This window comes from Danio rerio, chromosome 9, assembly GCF_049306965.1.
Source record: "Danio rerio strain Tuebingen ecotype United States chromosome 9, GRCz12tu, whole genome shotgun sequence".
Lineage (NCBI taxonomy): Eukaryota > Metazoa > Chordata > Actinopteri > Cypriniformes > Danionidae > Danio > Danio rerio.
Genome location: NC_133184.1, coordinates 53,854,256 through 53,872,698, shown reverse-complemented (window position 1 = coordinate 53,872,698; position 18,443 = coordinate 53,854,256). Strand labels below are relative to the sequence as shown.

At 37.3% G+C, this 18,443-nt stretch overlaps 1 protein-coding gene across 25 annotated transcripts in view; it reads right to left on the bottom strand.

The window, feature by feature from the left end:
• baz2bb (bromodomain adjacent to zinc finger domain, 2Bb) overlaps window positions 1-18,443 on the bottom strand; it is a 131,997-nt gene that overhangs the window by 91,167 nt on the left and 22,387 nt on the right. For all 25 annotated transcript variants that reach the window (XM_073913255.1, XM_073913265.1, XM_073913259.1 and 22 more), the window contains exon 2: window positions 13,528-13,588. The gene's annotated coding sequence lies outside the window, so the exon portion shown is untranslated. The remainder of the gene's footprint in view (window positions 1-13,527; window positions 13,589-18,443) is intronic.

The following is an 18,443-nucleotide window of genomic DNA, read 5'->3' as shown; positions in this document are numbered from 1 at the left end:
AGGTTTCTGGGACAGAGAGATATGACTTGGCCCATGTTGACAGCAGTGGGTAACGTTGTGCATTGTCTTTCCCCCACTTGAGAGGACAAACCATGAGTGAGATAGAGGTCTCTTTGCGGTACAAGTCAATGTCTGCATCAATCTGAACAGTGTGCTGTGTTTCTGCAGTCCCCATGACTGCTATTAGTCCTATTCCCCAACTTGCAGGCACGTGCACACATAGGGCTCAACCTGTGCAGTGTACATGCCCTTTTTAGTCTTGGATAGAAAATGCCCTTTCCAAAATGATCAAAAGTGCCCCCGTGACGCGACACACCCTCCGTCCTGGCCTTCAGTAGGCGCGCGACAACACCGCTCGAGTATGCGCGCTCAAACCCCCCTCCCTGCTTTACAGTACGCGCGCAACAACACCGCTATTCAGTACGCGCGCGGCGACAACACCCGCTTTAGGTTTCGATCATTTCCAGCTCTTTTTCATCCCCGCTACTAGCAGCACACTCCATTTCCGCATTACTGGATCTGTAGCGACAACAGACCGCAAAGGATGATGGCCACGCCTGGGCTGATGGGAATTGTAGTTTCCGCTACCTCCCGTTCGCTTCAATCGCCTGAGCAAATTTTCTCAGAAGACCTATAGTTTTACCGAGTCATGCGACTACGGTAATATCGAAAAAATTGCTATTGCTATATGACAGTATTTACAATACCGTTACATCCCTAATATATATATATTTTTTTTTTCTTTTTTACATATGTTTAACAGTATCTTCTTTGATTATTCTTTTCCACATTAGAACCACTGTCTGTCTGCCTGTCTCTCTGTGTGTGTATGTCTGTGTGTGTATGAGCAATATCACACAAGTAGCAGTGTATATCAGCACTGGTGGGAGGTGTGCGTTGGCTCGAGGACACAGGCCAAGTGCCTTAGGCCCTGTTTACACTAATGCGATTCAGTTTGAAAACGCACAAGTTTTGCTACGGTTACGTCATCCGTCCACACTACGCCAGAGTTTTCGCGCGCCAAAAACGAAGCCTTTTGGAAATGCTAAAGAGGCCGTTTACATTCTGCTGCTCCGTCTCAGTGTGGATGGGGGAAAATGGAGACATCTGAAAACGGAGGCGAGGCGGCCGATATTCGCCTCTCTGATTTGGGGCTTTTCCTAAATATTAAGTAGCCCACACACAGTTAAGCCCTGCATCCTCTCCTTGTAAGTTCAGACTTCACAAGTTTAATATGGAAAACAGACTCCTGAGGACACGTTGGGTAAATCTTCAAAGTGAACAATGTACTTTATAACCTTATTCACATCATGGTCTTAACAATAAAATGAAAACATGAAATAAGGAACTGCTATTTTCATTTTGATATTAACAACTTAACAGACAGCAGAAATGTTGAGGCGTCGTGCTGCATATATGAGTGTGCATATTTATAACACTAAGCCTATAACATCACTGCCTCCTTTCATTTTCATTGAAAATACGTAACATACCCTCTCTTTTGCTGAATATCAGTTTTAATAATTGATAATGGCCATTATAAAAGTATAACGTACAATAAGTTTATACATTATAGGAAATAAAGGCAATCGATCAGTCAATATACAGAACGTATGTGGTTACATTAATTACTAACTTCTCTTTGCGCTCAGCCAAAAAACGTTACCTACTAGTAATCGATTCAAAACACCAAAGTCAGGGAATATGTCGAGAGATAAAGACAACAAGATGAATGAAATTTCACGTTTAACAAATATAGTGAGATTGGATCCAGCTTTAGATCCTTAATGAACAGTTCAACGAGCACAGCTCTCATCTGGCTAGATATGCTGCAGCGCATGCCAGTGTGTGTGTGTGTGTGGTCATGTGATGTGGGTTTCCAGCAATGTAATGTAGACGGAGAGCTGTTCAGAAACGCTGGGTAAAACGCTAGTGTGAACGTTTTCATTCTAAAATGCTGTTTTAAAACTAAAACGCACTAGTGGAAACGGGGCCTTAGTGTTCCACCATTGACATATACAGTTGAAGTCAGAATTATTAGTCCCCCTGAATTATTGGCCCCTTTGTTTGTTTTCCCCAATTTTTGTTTAACGGTGAGAAGATTTTTTTTTATTTCTAAAGAGAATAGTTTTAATAACTCATCTCTAATAACTGATTTATTTTATCTTTGCCATGATGACAGTAAATATTATTTGACTAGATATTTTTCAAGACGCTTCTATACAGCTTAAAGTGACATTTAAAGTCTTAATTAGGTTGATTAGGTTAATTAGGCAGATTAGGCTAATTAGGCAAGTTATTGTATAACAATGGTTTGTTCTGTAGACTATCGAAAAAAGATAGCTTAATTTAATAGGAGCTAATAACTTTGTCTTTGCTTTTTAAATGCTTTTTAAAAAAGTAAAACTGCTTTTATTCTAGCTGAAATAAAACAAATAAGACTTTCTCCAGAAGAAAAAATATTATCAGACATACTGTGAAAATTTCCTTGCTCTGTTATACATCATTTGGGAAATATTTCCAAAAGAAAAGTTAAAAGTATATATATATATATATATATATATATATATATATATATATATATATATATATATATATATATATATATATATATATATATATACATACAAACACACACACACACACATTACATGTCTGTCCATTCATAAATGTACTGCAACCTTTATCCATATCTTTTCTTTTCCTAGAAAAAAAAAAAAATCACTCAATATTCAAACAATGACAAGCCGCAGTCCGACACAATGTGCATTCTGGTGCAGGAAGACACAGCGTGCATGTCAATGAGGGCGCTAATGAAAATCAACCATCAACCTGCAATACATGCACATCACAGCACAGATGATATTCACACTCCACACGCTATACATTCATCCACTACCATTTCTGAACATGAAACAATACATGCATTTGTGTGATTACAAACCTGAACCAGTCGTGTAATCTGTTTCTGAACGGCTTCCTCCCTCATACATTTAAATACAAAATCAACAGTAGAATTTTAGTGCAAACACAATGACTTCTAATATCTTTGCTGTCAGCGGCAGCAGAAAGCAGCTCTGTGTTTGGACAGTGAATGTGGGTAATTACTTCACTCCATAAAACAGCCTTTAAATCATTAAATGTAATCCATTAAGAATCTTGTTTAATGACCGGGATAGTTAAGTCCCATTAATTATGCTAATTGTTAAACAAGACAGGGTAAACAAGAGCTGTAAACAATTCTCTCTGAGTCTTTTTACATGTATTATAATTAAACAGCACATTATAAATGTAGCACAGTGTATTTCATATATTTAGGCTTATTTAACTGCAATTAACCCTCTGAGGACTGCGGTCATGCTGCTTTAATGATTAACCTAGTTTATAAAGCATGAAGAGCAAAATAAATCACATAATTCTATGATAATTTATGGTGAAGGAAAAAAAAACATCTATTTATGACAAAAAAATAAAAATGCTGGGTTATTTCAATCACAATTTGAGTGGAATATATATAAAAAAAAGTGTTGGGTTAATTAATTAATTATTTATTACATGTTTAGGATCAGATTCATGGGCGTAGATTTAGCATGGACGGAGGAGACCAATATCCACCAACTATTGAAATGTCCCCACCAATAATTTAATTAAAAAAATATTTATATAAATAAAAGTTGCGCTGCCAATATTAAGACTTGCCGAAAGGGTTAGATCAGGGGTGTGCAAACTACGGCCGGCGGGCCATCTGGGGCCCGCAATAAGTTTTGTAGCGGCCCGCGAGGCTTTTTATAAATATTATAGAATCTGGCCGCTATATATATATATATATAGCCACCGAGTGTCACTATCACATCCCTTCAATTAAGCAGCAGTTCTTGTTATGACGTAAAAACGAAACGACCAAACTAAAGGAAACATAATTGATAATCACATTTTGGCAAGCCATGACGCAATCAAAAAAAAGGAAGTCAGCGGGAAATGTGTCTTTAATTTGCCAGGAATCTGTTGCAGTAATGAAGGAATATAACATTAAAAGACATAATGAAACAAAACATTAGGCCTTCAGCTCTTCACAAAGTAAAACAATTAGCAGCTGCCCTATCTGCTCAACAACAGCAGTTTTTTCGTGCAGGGTTTCCCGTGCTGTGCGATTAGCTCAGGAAAAAAAGCACAGGAAAACCTTCACTGAAGGAAAATGTATAAAGGATGAGTGTTGCAACTGTAATTTGCCCAGAGAAGATTCAAGATTTTAAAAAACGTTAAGAAACACAGTTGGACGACAAATTAAAATAATTGCATAATAATATACACAAACACATCTACATCTATATATATATATATATATATATATATATATATATATATATATATATATATATATATATATATATATATATCTTATATATATATGTATATATATATATATATATGTTTAATCCTTCATATAATCGTCAGATGCTGTCCGCCGTGCTAGTGGCAGCTATATTTAAAATTTAACACCATGTACACCATCGCAAACGGGCTTGCACTGAGTACACTAACATCGCTACTCATAAAAAGATGGCATTGCTATTAACATGACGTATGCATATAATAAGGTACAGTATATGTCAAAAACATCAGTGCAATATCAGACAGCACCCGTGAGAACAGCACAGGTATATCGTTAACAGATTCATTCATGTCAAGCAGTGTGTGCAGAGCGGGTGAGCGCTCCGTGTATGCTTTGGTCACTCAGTTATGTTATAAAAATCAATCCTGAAGGCAACCTGAAGTGCAGAAATATAATTGGCTAAACTGGCAGTGGGCGGGTTAAAGGAACCAAAACAAAGACAGACGTTCCAGCACGTAATGCACATTTTCAAAGCAGAATATCTGACTTCAGCATTGTTTTCCAGATAAACAAGAGTGTTCACTCAGCATGTTTCTCAAATATATGCAAACATATTATGGTATTTTTATGCTTTAGAATAGTCAAACACTTACATAAAGCCCTTTTAACCATCTTGATTGCTAACTTGAATTAAATAAACTGCCACAACAGAGAAAATTCAAGCAAGTCTTTCCGTACTCAAACACAACGTCCTGATCACCTTCATCAAGACAGCCTAAAATATCCTAAAGATGCATAATATGCTCTTTCACATAGAGTAGACAAAGAGACGGTGTTAATTGATGGAAGTAGCGGAACTGACTCTAAGGGAGGAAGGTCATCTCTGTTCAAGAGAGAGAGAAAAAAAACAGAAAAAAAACAGCGCAGCTTCTCCCTCGCTGCCATTTTTCTCCACTGACAAAGACTCCCATCTGCCAGCGAGCCATTTGCAGCCTGCGAGTCAGAATATCAATGATTTGCAAGCTTTCCTGCGCGTCTGCCTTCACCTTGGCGTCACCTCTGCGAGCAGAAGAAAGAGCTGACGGCACAGATATTCAGCTTCAGCACTGCGGGCCATCGCTCTCATCACACTGAGTGCCGCTTATTGTGCTCCAAACCGGAGAGACGCTATTGCTGGATTTAGAGCTGCACAATATATCGTTTCAGCATCGATAACACAATGTGATCAGTCACATCGCAGGATACACTTTAAGAAATGCTTGGTTCCACACAATTCCTTCACGTTGACACATTACAATTCGGTTAGGTCACCGGTGACACTTTACAATGAGTTTTCATTAGTTAATGTATTTACTAACATAAACTAATTATCATACACTAGATATTGCATAGGGACCCTGAGCATGCGTCAATAGCACTGCCACATTTGTACAGTGCTCCCAGGACAAAGGTCATTTAACCGCACTGGTCAAGATAGTGTGCCAATGTGAAGATGCTGGACTTTAGCGCTGTGTATGGGTGTAGTAATGAGCAGACAAAGAGAACAAAGCCTAAAGGCAGAACATTTCATAGGTAGGATTTATTTTTTTACGTTTTTTATGTTATGAACTTTTGTGCTTAACATTATTGATGAGAATATTTACATTTACATTTAGTCATTTAGCACATGCTTTTATCCAAAGCGACTAACAAATGAGGACAAGGAAGCAATTTACACAACTATAAGTGCTGTAAGCAAGTTTCAGGTATGTAAAGTGTAAGTAGCAAAACATTAGTAATTTGTTTTTTTATTTATTTATTTATTTGGTAGTACAGTTAGCGGTAGAACCAGAGAGGCAATTGCAGATTAAAAAGGGAAGTGTAGACTAAATAGTTTTTTAGTGGTTTCTTGAAGACAGCGAGTGACTCTGCCGTTCTGATGCAGTTAGGGAGTTCATTCCACCAACTGGGCAGATTGAATGCGAGAGTTCGGGAAAGTGATTTCTTCCCTCTATGGGATGGAACCACGAGGCGACGTTCATTCACAGAACGCAAGTTTCTGGAGGGCACATAGATCTGCAGAAGTGAGAGCATATAAGGAGGAGCAAAGCCAGAAGTCGCTTTGTAAGCAAACATCAGAGCTTTGAATTTGATGCGAGCAGCAACTGGCAGCCAGTGCAAACGGATGAGCAGCGGAGTGACATGTGCTCTTTTAGGTTCATGAAAGACCACTCGTGCTGCTGCATTCTGAAGCAGCTGAAGAGGCTTGATAGCGTTAGTTGGAAGCCCGGCTAAATAGGCAACAGTTAATCATAAATCGTCATATCTAAATGTAAATGTATAAATGGAATCAAACATATAATATGTCAAAGATGCCAAAAGGATAAAATGTGTTTCATGTAAAAAGAAGAAATAAGTAAAAGAAGAAATAAGCAGGGCCAGACGAAATCTGCTGACATTTTTTGCTATTTCTACGGAGAATTTTGGTAAAAATCTGCAGATTTCTGCGGAATTATTTTGGGAGTATCATAACTAAAACCTTAATATGTGAAGTAAAAAGTGATACCTTTTTAACTTTTATTTAATATTTAAATTGCAAATCTAATTAGATCCACTTTATTTTGTAAACAAAGCAAGTCTCTCATGTAGTGTATCTAAAAGACAGAAAATATTACTGTACAAACTGCATTGTACTTTAAATTAGATGAACATTTTCATATTAGTCTATAATATTACTGTAAGTAGTGAAAAAACTAAATAAATTGACATTTACTCAATTAAATAAACAAAATTAATAATGGGCTAAAAATCTGCAAAAATCTGCAAAAATCTGCGTGAGCAGATTCCGTGCGGGCCTAGAAATAAGTTTAGGTAATAAATAAATGATGCATGTGGTAATGGGATGGGAAAATAATAAGCTTGTGCTTCAACCCACTCCATTTTCAACCACACACGCACACGCACACACTTCAACATGGTGGGTGGACTAAAATATCATACATAAAATATCATTAGCAAATATATATATATATATATATATATATATATATATATATATATATATATTTGTTAATGATATTTTATGTATGATATTTTAGTTTAGTTTAAAAATAAATAAATCAAATCAAGTACAGAAAAAACCTTCAACAACATTTTGCTAATGAAGTGTAAACTAGACACAAACACCAAACAACTTCCCTATTGTAAACAACATAAAACACCTAACCAGATGAAAGGAGTATGAAGGGAGCAGAGGAGGTTGTGACCCTGTGACTGAACCCTTCACTCATGTGGACAGATCTGGAGGACGGATCATCCTGAAAACAGTGTTTGTGATGTTGTTTAAGCATGTCGACCTGTCCTGACCCGCTGCAGGTTTATCCCAGCTGAGCCCCACAACAGCACAGGCTAATAAACCCACAGCTCAACACCTTGATTTCAGCACGGCGAAACTCACTGATTAGTAGCCCGATTGATTTTTCCAAAGATGGATCTCATAACGCTGCGCTGTGACCTCAGGCCATACAGTCATTTCAGACAGGAACAATACAAACACACCGGTGTGTCCATCATCTTTCACACATCCTGCACACACACACGCGCACACGCTCTGTATATTTATGTTTACTATTTTTATTTCATTGTATTTTATTATTTCATTCATTCATTTATTTATTCATTTTTGTTATTTATTGTTATTTATCTATTTATTTATTTATTTCTATTCCATGTATTTATTTATTCATTCATTTCTTCATTTGCTTCTTTATTCATTCATTCACTTATTTCATTTTAATTGTATTTATTCATATTTTTTATTAAAAATTTATTTATTTACTGTTATTTGTTTATTTATTTTTGCTCATTTATTTATTTATTTTTATTTCTATTTATTTTTATTTCAATGTATTTATTTATCATTGCTGTTTATTCATTTATTTATCTATTTGTTCCTTCATTAATTTCTTCATTTACTTCATTCATTTATTTCATTTTTATTTAATTTTATTTATTCATTAATTTTATTTTTTTTACTTATTTAATTTGTGTAATTTATTTATTTACTTATATATTACAATTTATTTGTTTTTATTCATTTATTTATTAATTATTTCTATTTATTTTTTTGTTTATTCCTTCATTCACACATTTTTAATTTTAATTTATTTTATTTCATTTTATTTGTTTATTTATTGTTATTTATTTATTTTTTTATTTTTTTATTTATTTATGTATTTATTTATTTATGTTTTATTCATTTATTTATTCATTTGTATTGCTATTTATTTATCATTGTTAATTATTCATTTATTTATTTCTATTCATCTATTTATTCATGCATCAATTTCTTCATTTACTTCTTCATTTCTTCATTTTTTAATTTAATTTATATTTTATTTCATTTATTTATGTATTTATTTTTATTTAGTTATTTCTATTTATTCATTATTTTTTTAATTATGATTTTATGCTTTGAATTTAATTTACAGAGTTGCTGGTGTTTAAAATAAAGCTATATAGAGTTTTTTTTACTTAGTCACTGAAATAAAGCAGAAACAATCTGACTTGATCAAAGATTGAAGTAGCAAAATTACTAACACTAAAATAAAGTTCAAGTTAAAAAAAAATATTATTGATAAGTAATACAAAATGACAAAAAGCACATACAAATAATTTAACTAAAAATAATACATACTTTTAATACATATACTTTCATAATAATGCTTAATATAAATGCAAACATCACACCAAAAAATCTGTTATCTGTTCTGATTTTAATAAAAAAAAATTCAGGCAGTGTTAAATTTAAATTAAAAAATAAATAAATATTGTCATCAGCTACAGAATTAGACATAAATATTTCCAGACTTTTACACAGACAATTAATTACATAATTAATTGTGTGCATGTCAGTAAGTCAGTGAAGGTTTGTGCATGTAAATGCATTTGTGTCTGTGTGTTACAGTGTATGTATGTGTGTTTATTAATTCATTTTCTTTTTGGCTTAGTTCCATTTTAGGGTCGCCACAGCGGAAGGGACCAACAACTTATCCGGCACATGTTTTACACAGCGGATGCCCTTCCAACCGCATCCCAGTACTGGGAAACATCCACACACACTCATTCACACACATTCACACACCAATTTAGCTTCCCAATTCACCTATAGCATATGTAGTCAAGGCTCAAACCAGCAACCTTCTGGATCTGTATATATGTACTGTGTAGTAAGTTACTGTATACGCATGTTTGTCTGATTTACTATGTATGTGTGTCTGATTATCTGTCTGAGTGTATGTGTGTGTGGCCGGCCACCCACTGGCTTTGACCTTATAGATGTGTTCTGGTCTGTGTGTGATGAGTGTGTCATTACAGCTCAACACACTCCTGAACTAATGAGGCGTCTCCTCTGATCACATCACTGCAATCTGTCACTCGCAGAGACACCACTGAAGGACAGACGTGCCAGAAATACATACACACGCACGCACACAACATACACGCGGGCACACACAACATACTGGTCTGTGGATGATGCAGTCAACATGGGAAGTTGAACTACGCAAGGATTGTGTGTGTGGACTTCAGTTCTGCCTTTAACACTATCGTCCCATCACTGCTCGAGAACAAACTGACCCAGCTCTCTGTTCCTAGCTCTGTCTGTCAATGGATCACCAGCTTTCTGACAGATAGACAACAGCTAGTCAGAATGGGCAAAATCACACCCGGCAGCCGCATTCAGCACTGGTGCCCCCCAGGGATGTGTTCTCTCCCCACTGCTCTTCTCCCTGTCCACCAACGACTGCACCCAAAAGACCCCTCCACCATGCTCCTGAAGTTTGCAGACAACACTACTGTTATCGGCCTCATCCAGAACGGTGATGAGTCTGGATCAAGTGGCAAACTCCCGCTCTCCCTCGGGAGGCCAATACGGAAGTAACTGAAACTGCAATTCATCGAAATTCCGCTAGTCCTGGCTCCATAATAGAGCAAATTTCAATTGAGCCCAATGTTAGATTTTACAGCAGAAAAAAGGTGTTTACAGCCTGGTACAAAGAACAATTTTGGTTTATAAAGCTAATATTACCCTTCATGACAACTGTGAGGGGGGTGAATTTTTTTATAACTCATCAGTTTCCTTTAAATTAGGTTATATTAAGTTTGCATAATTAAGGGCGTGGCCACGTGATTGACAGCTAGGTCTCGCTGTCACCGTCACTTCACCTCAGCTGACTCCGTCAGATTAGCCTCTGATTTCGGCATGTTCATCATATTTTTGTGTTGTTTTATGTGGCTTTACACAGTCAGTCGCCTTTTGGGATTATTTCCTACAATTATCAGATGATATGGGATGCTGTGTGCACTTGATTGTGCTCACAAACCAATCACGTGGCCTCCGTTTACCATGTGAGTAAAGTTATATACTTATAGACCATCTTTATAAATGTATTTGTTTTATTTAAGATCATTTATCATGTATAATGTTCTTTAGAGCTGTAATGAACTCTAGAATCTGACAGATTGATTAGCTGTAGGCTCTAGAACAGTCATCAGAAGTGTTATCATACAGTGTTATGCTGGATTTCATCAATAGTCCTGCATTTACTAACACAGACTATATCTGAAGTGTTTGGAAGTCATTCGCGTTTTCCTCCTCTAGGAAAACATCATAAGTACAATACTTAGTGGCTCAATGTATTACAGCAGTGTTTTTAAAAGTCTAAACACTTTATTGATATAGTGTACAGCCAAGCACATGTGGTCAGAACACAAACGAGTCGCAGGTGATAAAGTATTAAGCGTTCTCCCAAAGTAAAGTGTGTCTGAGGCAGGTCCAAGCAAAATGCCAGCAGGTGTCTGTAGCTCCGCTCACTCTCCGCCTCTTTGCCCTTGTTTGGTATCCCGCCGTGAGTGCGATGACGCGCGAACACAATGGCGATGGTTGGCCGCGCCTACTTGTTGCTTCTTTTGCACTCTTCAGAAACCTATGGGTGACGTCACGGATACTACGTCCATATATTTTACAGTCTATGGTCTGCATGCAGACAGGAGGTGGAGCGGCTGTCTTTATGGTGCAGATACAGCAACCTGGAGCTGAACATGCTCAAAACAGTGGAGATGATAGTGGACTTCAGGAGAAACCCCCGGCACTCCCTCCACTCACCATCATGAACAGCTCTGTGGCTGAAGTAGAGTCATTCAGGTTCCTGGGCACCACCATCTCTCAGGATCTGAAGTGGGACATTCACATAGGCTGCGTCCGAAACCGCATACTTTCATACTATATAGTACACTAAAATCAGTATGCGAGCCGAGAAGTATGTCTAAATTGATAGAATTGGAAAATCAGTATGCGAGAAGTACCCGGATGACTTACTACTTCCGGCAAGATTCTGGAGTGCGCATCCCATGCACGCTGCGCTATCCCATGATGCCCCGTGAGCGAATTCATGAATGGGAGTGATGCGACGCAAATGACGCAGGTAGGTCGCGTGACCATGACAAAATGGCGGATGTAGTACGTCTGAATTCCATTCATACTTTTCACATTCATACTGTATAGAACATACTTTTCTAACGGCCGAGTAGTACGTTTAAATTCAAATGCAGTACCTACTGAGTAGTAGGCGGTTTCGGACGCAGCCATAGACTTCATTGTGAAGAAAGCCCAGCAGAGACTGTACTTCCTTCGTCAGCTGAGGAATTTTAACCTGCCACAGGAGCTGCTCGTACAGTTCTACTGAGCTGTCATCCAATCCATCCTCTGCACTTCAATCACCGTCTGGTTCGGCTCATCTTTTTTTTCTCAGATTTATTTTGCGTTGTCACTTTATGTACACTGGAAGCTTCTGTAGCCAAAACAAATTCCTTGTGTGTGTGAAGCACACTTGGCAATAAAACTGATTCTGATACACGTGCATTCACAACCTATGCACACACACGCACACACACACACACGGGTACACAACATACAAGCAAAGTAACTAACTACAAATACTCAAACTACTGCAACCGAGTAGTTTTTCTCAGGAACTAATTTACTAAGTGGTTTTAAAAATGTGTACTTTTATTGATGTTCTTAGACACTGGCCATACATAAAATTTTGGTCACCTCACAGCACAACCTAAATCCAACCTAATATTAACGTCTTATGATGTTGTGTGCCTGCTGGGCAATAACTAAATGAACTACAGAATGTTACGTTTACACACATGCACAAATTACATGTAAACGCATCAAACCTTTTCCAGCGTAATACTCGCTACTCGAGTACTCTTTTTTTTTTTTTTTTTTTTTTACTTATACTTTGAGTAAAATTCACAACAGATACTTTTGCTTACTTGTGCTACATTTTTAGGCAAGTAATTGTACTTTTACTTAAGTATGCTTCTTCAGTACTCTTTCTACCACTGTTGACAATTTATTCCAGGGTAACTGTATGTACACTTACCAGCCACTTTATTATGCTCGGTTTACTGCAGCAGATCATCTTGAACATTGCTGCGTTCCAAATGGCACACTATACACTATGCACTCATGCACTATGTACTTATGCACTTACACACTCAACAGGATAGTATATGTATGTAGTGGCGTCCCAAATGGCACACTGTTTTTTTACTAAGCGAAAATTCAAAGCGTTTTCCTGAAGCGTGATCCCTGTTTGACGGTTGCCAAATCAGTGAAATAAACGACCAAATTATTAAATAATACCTGCCGTTAGTATTGCCGCATTCACCATCGGGAGGCGCTATAATCACTCTCGTAGGAGAATTTTGTTTTTACCATCCAAAATAAATAAAGTTAATCAACATGTGCGTCCGATAGCTCCGCCCCTTCCGCTACGCAAGCAAACCTGTGGTCGTTGAGTGCGTGAAGTGTCCATCATCACACACTTCATTTTAGCGGCTGAATGAGTGCATCATCCGGGTAATTAAAGTGCACTTATTATTTTTAGAGTTTTCAGTGTGAACACACTACTTACACTATTTATACTACAAAATGGCGTAGAATAGTGCATAAGTATGCGATTTGGGACGCAGCTCATGTCTACATGCCTAAATGCATTGAGTTGCTGCCATGTTATTGGCTGATTAGAAATTTGCATAAACAAGCAGTTGTACAGGTGTACCTAATAAAGTGGCCCATGGGTGTATATAGAGTACCATCATACCACACAGCTCTGATTGAAAGATTGGAAAGTTTCACTTACTGTTACTGAGAGGCTTTAATTCAGATCTATCACATCCCCGGTGACATCATTACACCAGAAACTGGAAAAAAAAAACACAATGAAGAATATTATAAATAAATTCAATTCAATTTAATGCATCTTTATTTCTCTAGCACTTTTACAATTTAGACTGTGTCAAAGCAGCTTAACATAGAAGTTCTTTTAATTGAAACAGAGTCAGTTCAGTTTTTAGAGTTTAATTCAGTTAAGTGTGGTTTAAATTTCACTGCTGAAAGTCCAAACACTGAAGAGCGAATCCATTAATGTGCGGCTCTACATGTGCCAAACCAAGCAAGCCAGTGGCCACAGTGGCGAGGAACAAACTTTACCGATTTGCAAAAGTTAAGGAAAAAACCTCGAGAGAAACCAGACTCAGATGGGCACCACCATTTCTCCTCTGGCCAAACTTCTTGTGAGGAGCTGCAGTTTAGGCGCCAAAGGCTGGAGAACACTGAACATCCATTGTGGAGAAGCTGCAGGTGTGATCCCTACTGTGCGTTCACACCGAAAGCAGCGAGAGCGTCCAAGGTCGCTCTGGCCGCCCTGCAACTACGCTGTCTGCCTTCAGCTCCGGTGGCGAGAGCGTCAGAATTTGCTACATTGATCTCGTATTTAAAGGGGCCGTTGCAGCATATCAGTTACATTCCTGCATAAAACATGCTTTCTACAGGGCTCGAAATTAACTTTCTTACTTGGTAGCACCGGTGCTCCCAACCTGAAATATTTAGGAGCACCAGAAAAAATTTAGGAGCACCAAAAAAAATTAGGAGCATCCACCAAAAATGAATGATATATTTGACAAGTTGTATATTAAGGGATTTATTGTATTTGAAAACAACATCAATTGGGACTAACAAAACCCAGAAACAACTATCAAACTAATGCTGTGATGACTTGATATTTGTGCAATAATTCCAAAATGAATGTTGAATAATTATAAAATATTATTGATGATGATGATGACAATAATACTAATAATGAATTATATTTCTCATCATCATGATGCCTTGAATGTGCTTTAATGCAAGTTATCTGCTATATAAAGTCCTACTGTTAATTTATGAAAAATGAAAAATAAATTGATGGTTTGCATTAAACACAAATGAAGCATTGTAGTAAGAAATATTTATTTTATACTATTGTTTTTATATGCATGCCAATTTAATAAATAATATTTCTGCTACAAAACAAACGAAATAATATAATAAATCATTTAATCCAATGCTGAAAGCTGCAAAGCAGTCATCAGTAATTAAATAGAAAAATAATATACACCTCAAGAAAGAACGGACAAAAGAAAGAAAAGCCTCACGTTTAAAAGTTTTGGTTTCGGTTCGTGTCGTTTTAATGCTCAGCCTCTTTATGCGCTGAATTACATTTTTCTGTGTTTGCGGGAAAGCATGCGAGTCAGCCGGCCCAATACGAGGGGGGCAGAGCAGGATTCTCCCGATGCCCACCGGCGCAATACTGTTCTTTGTTATAACCCGCATCAGATCAAACTTAGTAAAGGCAAGCTTCTTTGGCGATGGTGTTTTAGCGGACATTTGCGCTGTTGCAGCCTGCTCACGAGGAAACGTATGAAAAAGTTATGAATTGCCGTGAGATTGTGTTGGCAGAACACGCAGTGCATACAACGCATCGAGAGTCAGTATACTTTTCACTCTTCAGCCGTTTGCATTCCCCGCGGTCACAAAAGCTTCCCTCCCTGTCATCTGACAGCGGAAAGTCTTGAGTGATTGACGGCTAATATGAACCAATATAGCGGCAGGGAAGAGCGAATTTACCACGTTTTTAGAAAAAACAAAAAACAAAAACAGGTCGCACTACAACCATAATATGCAGTCGCACGAATGCTCCCAATATATATTATGAGTCGCATAGCTTAAATTTCGGGCGCATATGCGACTAAAATGGTCGCAATTTCGAGCCCTGTTTCTAGCATGAAAGTGTTACGCACTTCTTATCAATCAATTTAATAATGGAAGATCAAGTTGCATGTGCTGTGGCTTTGCACCAATTAATTATCCAATGTGTCCATATGTATGAAATATCCTAAAGCAGCAATACTGTTTTGTATTGTTTAGTAACTTTTTTTAATGCATGTTCCTGTAAGAAAACCTTGTAAATAACTGACAATCCGGCGACCGGAATAATCAAACCCTTGGGAACAACTGTGGTCGGAACCAAAGTTCACAGGTCTGTTCTCTGAACTGCTCTCAAGCGGTGGACTTCTTCATTCTGATTGCTTGCCGCCAAACCGCGTCATGGCTCATTACCATAAAGTTGACTTGCTTTCAACTCTCCTCGACGCCCACACTGGCAAAGACGCACCGTGCTGCTCCTCGCCGTTAGCTCTCATTGAAAATGAATGACTTCCGGCTACTTTGATGCTCTCGCCGCATTCGGTGTGAACGTACGGTTATATTAAATCCTTATAAAAAGTAATTACACGCTAACTCATATGGATCACATTTTTACATCCGTTTCTTCTAAACAAAGACAAAACATTAAAGACAAAGAGTGACAAACGGCAAAATCTGAAATGTATATTATGCATTTACTAGGCAAAATTACGCAAGATTACATCCAAATTTTAGTGGGGGAAAATGACTAAGCAGAATTGTCATATTACTTTTGCATGTCCATCCCTTTATAACCGCAGTGTACCCATCTTCTGATGGCTACTTCCAGCAGGATAATGCACCATGTCATAAAGCGTGAATCATCTCACACAGATGATCAGATCTCCACAGTCATCAGATCTCAATCCAATAGAGCACCTTTGGGGTGTGGTGCAATTGGAGATTGGCATCATGCATGTGCAGCCGTCAAATCTGCAACAACTGCGTGATGCTGTCATGTCAATATGGAGCAAAATCTCCATATGGAATATTTCCAATAGTTTGTTAGTTTGTTGAATCCATGCCATGAAGGATTAAGGCAGTTCTGAAGGCAAAAGTGGGTCCAATCCAATACTAGTAAGGTGTACCTAATAAAGTGGCCGATAAATGTAGGTTTAGTGCAAGAAAGAACATTTGCAGCATGTTAATAGAAACCGCCACTTGTATTGTACGACTTCCTTCCGAACTAGAGTGTGAACAGTCTGCCTTTTCTCGTTAGCATACATGTCTTTTTCATGGAGGTGTTAACGGAAATGGATCCAAACATATTTTAACATCTGCAAAAAATAAATGCTCCTCCAAATGAAGAATTCAACTTAAAACTGCCCCTAAAGAAACCTTAAAATGTGTCCATGAGAGCAAACAAAATTATGTTAATTAGGTCTAAAAAACCTGCTAACAGGAAAAGGTGCAAATGAACTGCAAAAGACTTGAGATGAATAAATCGCTAAGAAAAGACCCTTGAGCTTCCAGTGGTTTAATCTTCTAAAACTACAACTTAACAGGACTCTCAGTCATGACAAAAAGCCTTCAGACATGTTATCATCTCTATGAAAGTCAATTAATCATCTGTGTTTACCATTAGGTCACTGTTAAGGCCCTGGTATTCTTCAAACGAAACTGAAAAAAGGACTGAAATGGCATATATTGTATTAGTTGGTGGTTCATTACGCTGTGGCGACCCCTGATGAATAGAGATTAAGGCGAAGGAAAATGAATTAATAAATTAATTTCAGCCAAAGCAAACTTTTATAATGATTATGTTTTGATTCGCTGATTTGAGCCTTGGCTGGGCCACTTGGCATTTGTGTGTGGAGTTTGTATGCTCTCCCCATGTTGGCGTGGGTTTCCTCTGGGTGCTCCGGTTTCCCCCACAGTATAAACACATGCACTGAAGTGGAACTGAAAAGATTAAATTGTCCATAGTGCACGAGTGTGAATGAGAGTGTATGAGTGTTTCCCAGTGATGGGTTGCTGCTGGAAGGACATCCACTGTGTAAAACATATGCTGGATAAGTCGACGGTTCATTCCGCTGTGGTGACCCCTGATTAATAAAGGGACTGAGCCAAAAAGAAAATGAATGACTGAATGTTTTGGCTCCAGCACACCTTTAAGGTGCTGTTGGCCCATTGCATTTATGCAATTGATGAGTGTGTCCAGAAGCTCTGCCTTCTTTAACGTGCATTTACTTCGGGCCATGATTACTTTCTTATTTCAGAGAGGTCAAACTACATCATCAACATCAAGATGATTACAGAAGATTTCTTTTCTCACAGCCACCATGTTGTGTTTAGGAGATGATGATGATGATGATGATGAATTTTTATTTAATGCCATGATAGGAACAAAATCTATTTCTATGGCAAATACATTTCATTAATAAATATACAGTTAAAAACAACAAACAAATGAATACATAAAATAAATAAGATTTTTTTTGCGTTATTACTAATAATAATAGCAGTGCGTTAACAGAAACTTCCATTTGCACTGTACAACTTCCTTCCCAACCAGCGGTGCGTTTCCTAAATAACGACATAACTCGCAGCTGTACTATCATAGTATGATGCATCGCTTGGGAAAAAAACGATGTAGTGAAGAGAGTTTCCCAAAACCCAAAGTGTCTCTGTCGCAGATCCATCGTTTAAATCATGTTAGTTATAACGTAAAACCTCCATAATGATGCTCTAAATAGGGTGGATAACAACTTCTTCAGAGAAGAACCCCATCATATATTTGGGCAAATTATATAGTTTTACACAAACAAGCATTAAAAAAAAAAAAAAAAATTAGTTTTTATCAAAACATGCACTCACTTTTCATATTAACTGAAATATATGTAAATGGCACATTTAGGGCCTGTGTTTCCTTTACAAATATTATTAAGAATATTACATATCCTATTCTAAAACATAAAATCACTTACAAAAGCTAACACATATTCTAATATCATATATAAATTATATAAATAAATAATGAGGCTATTATTGAGA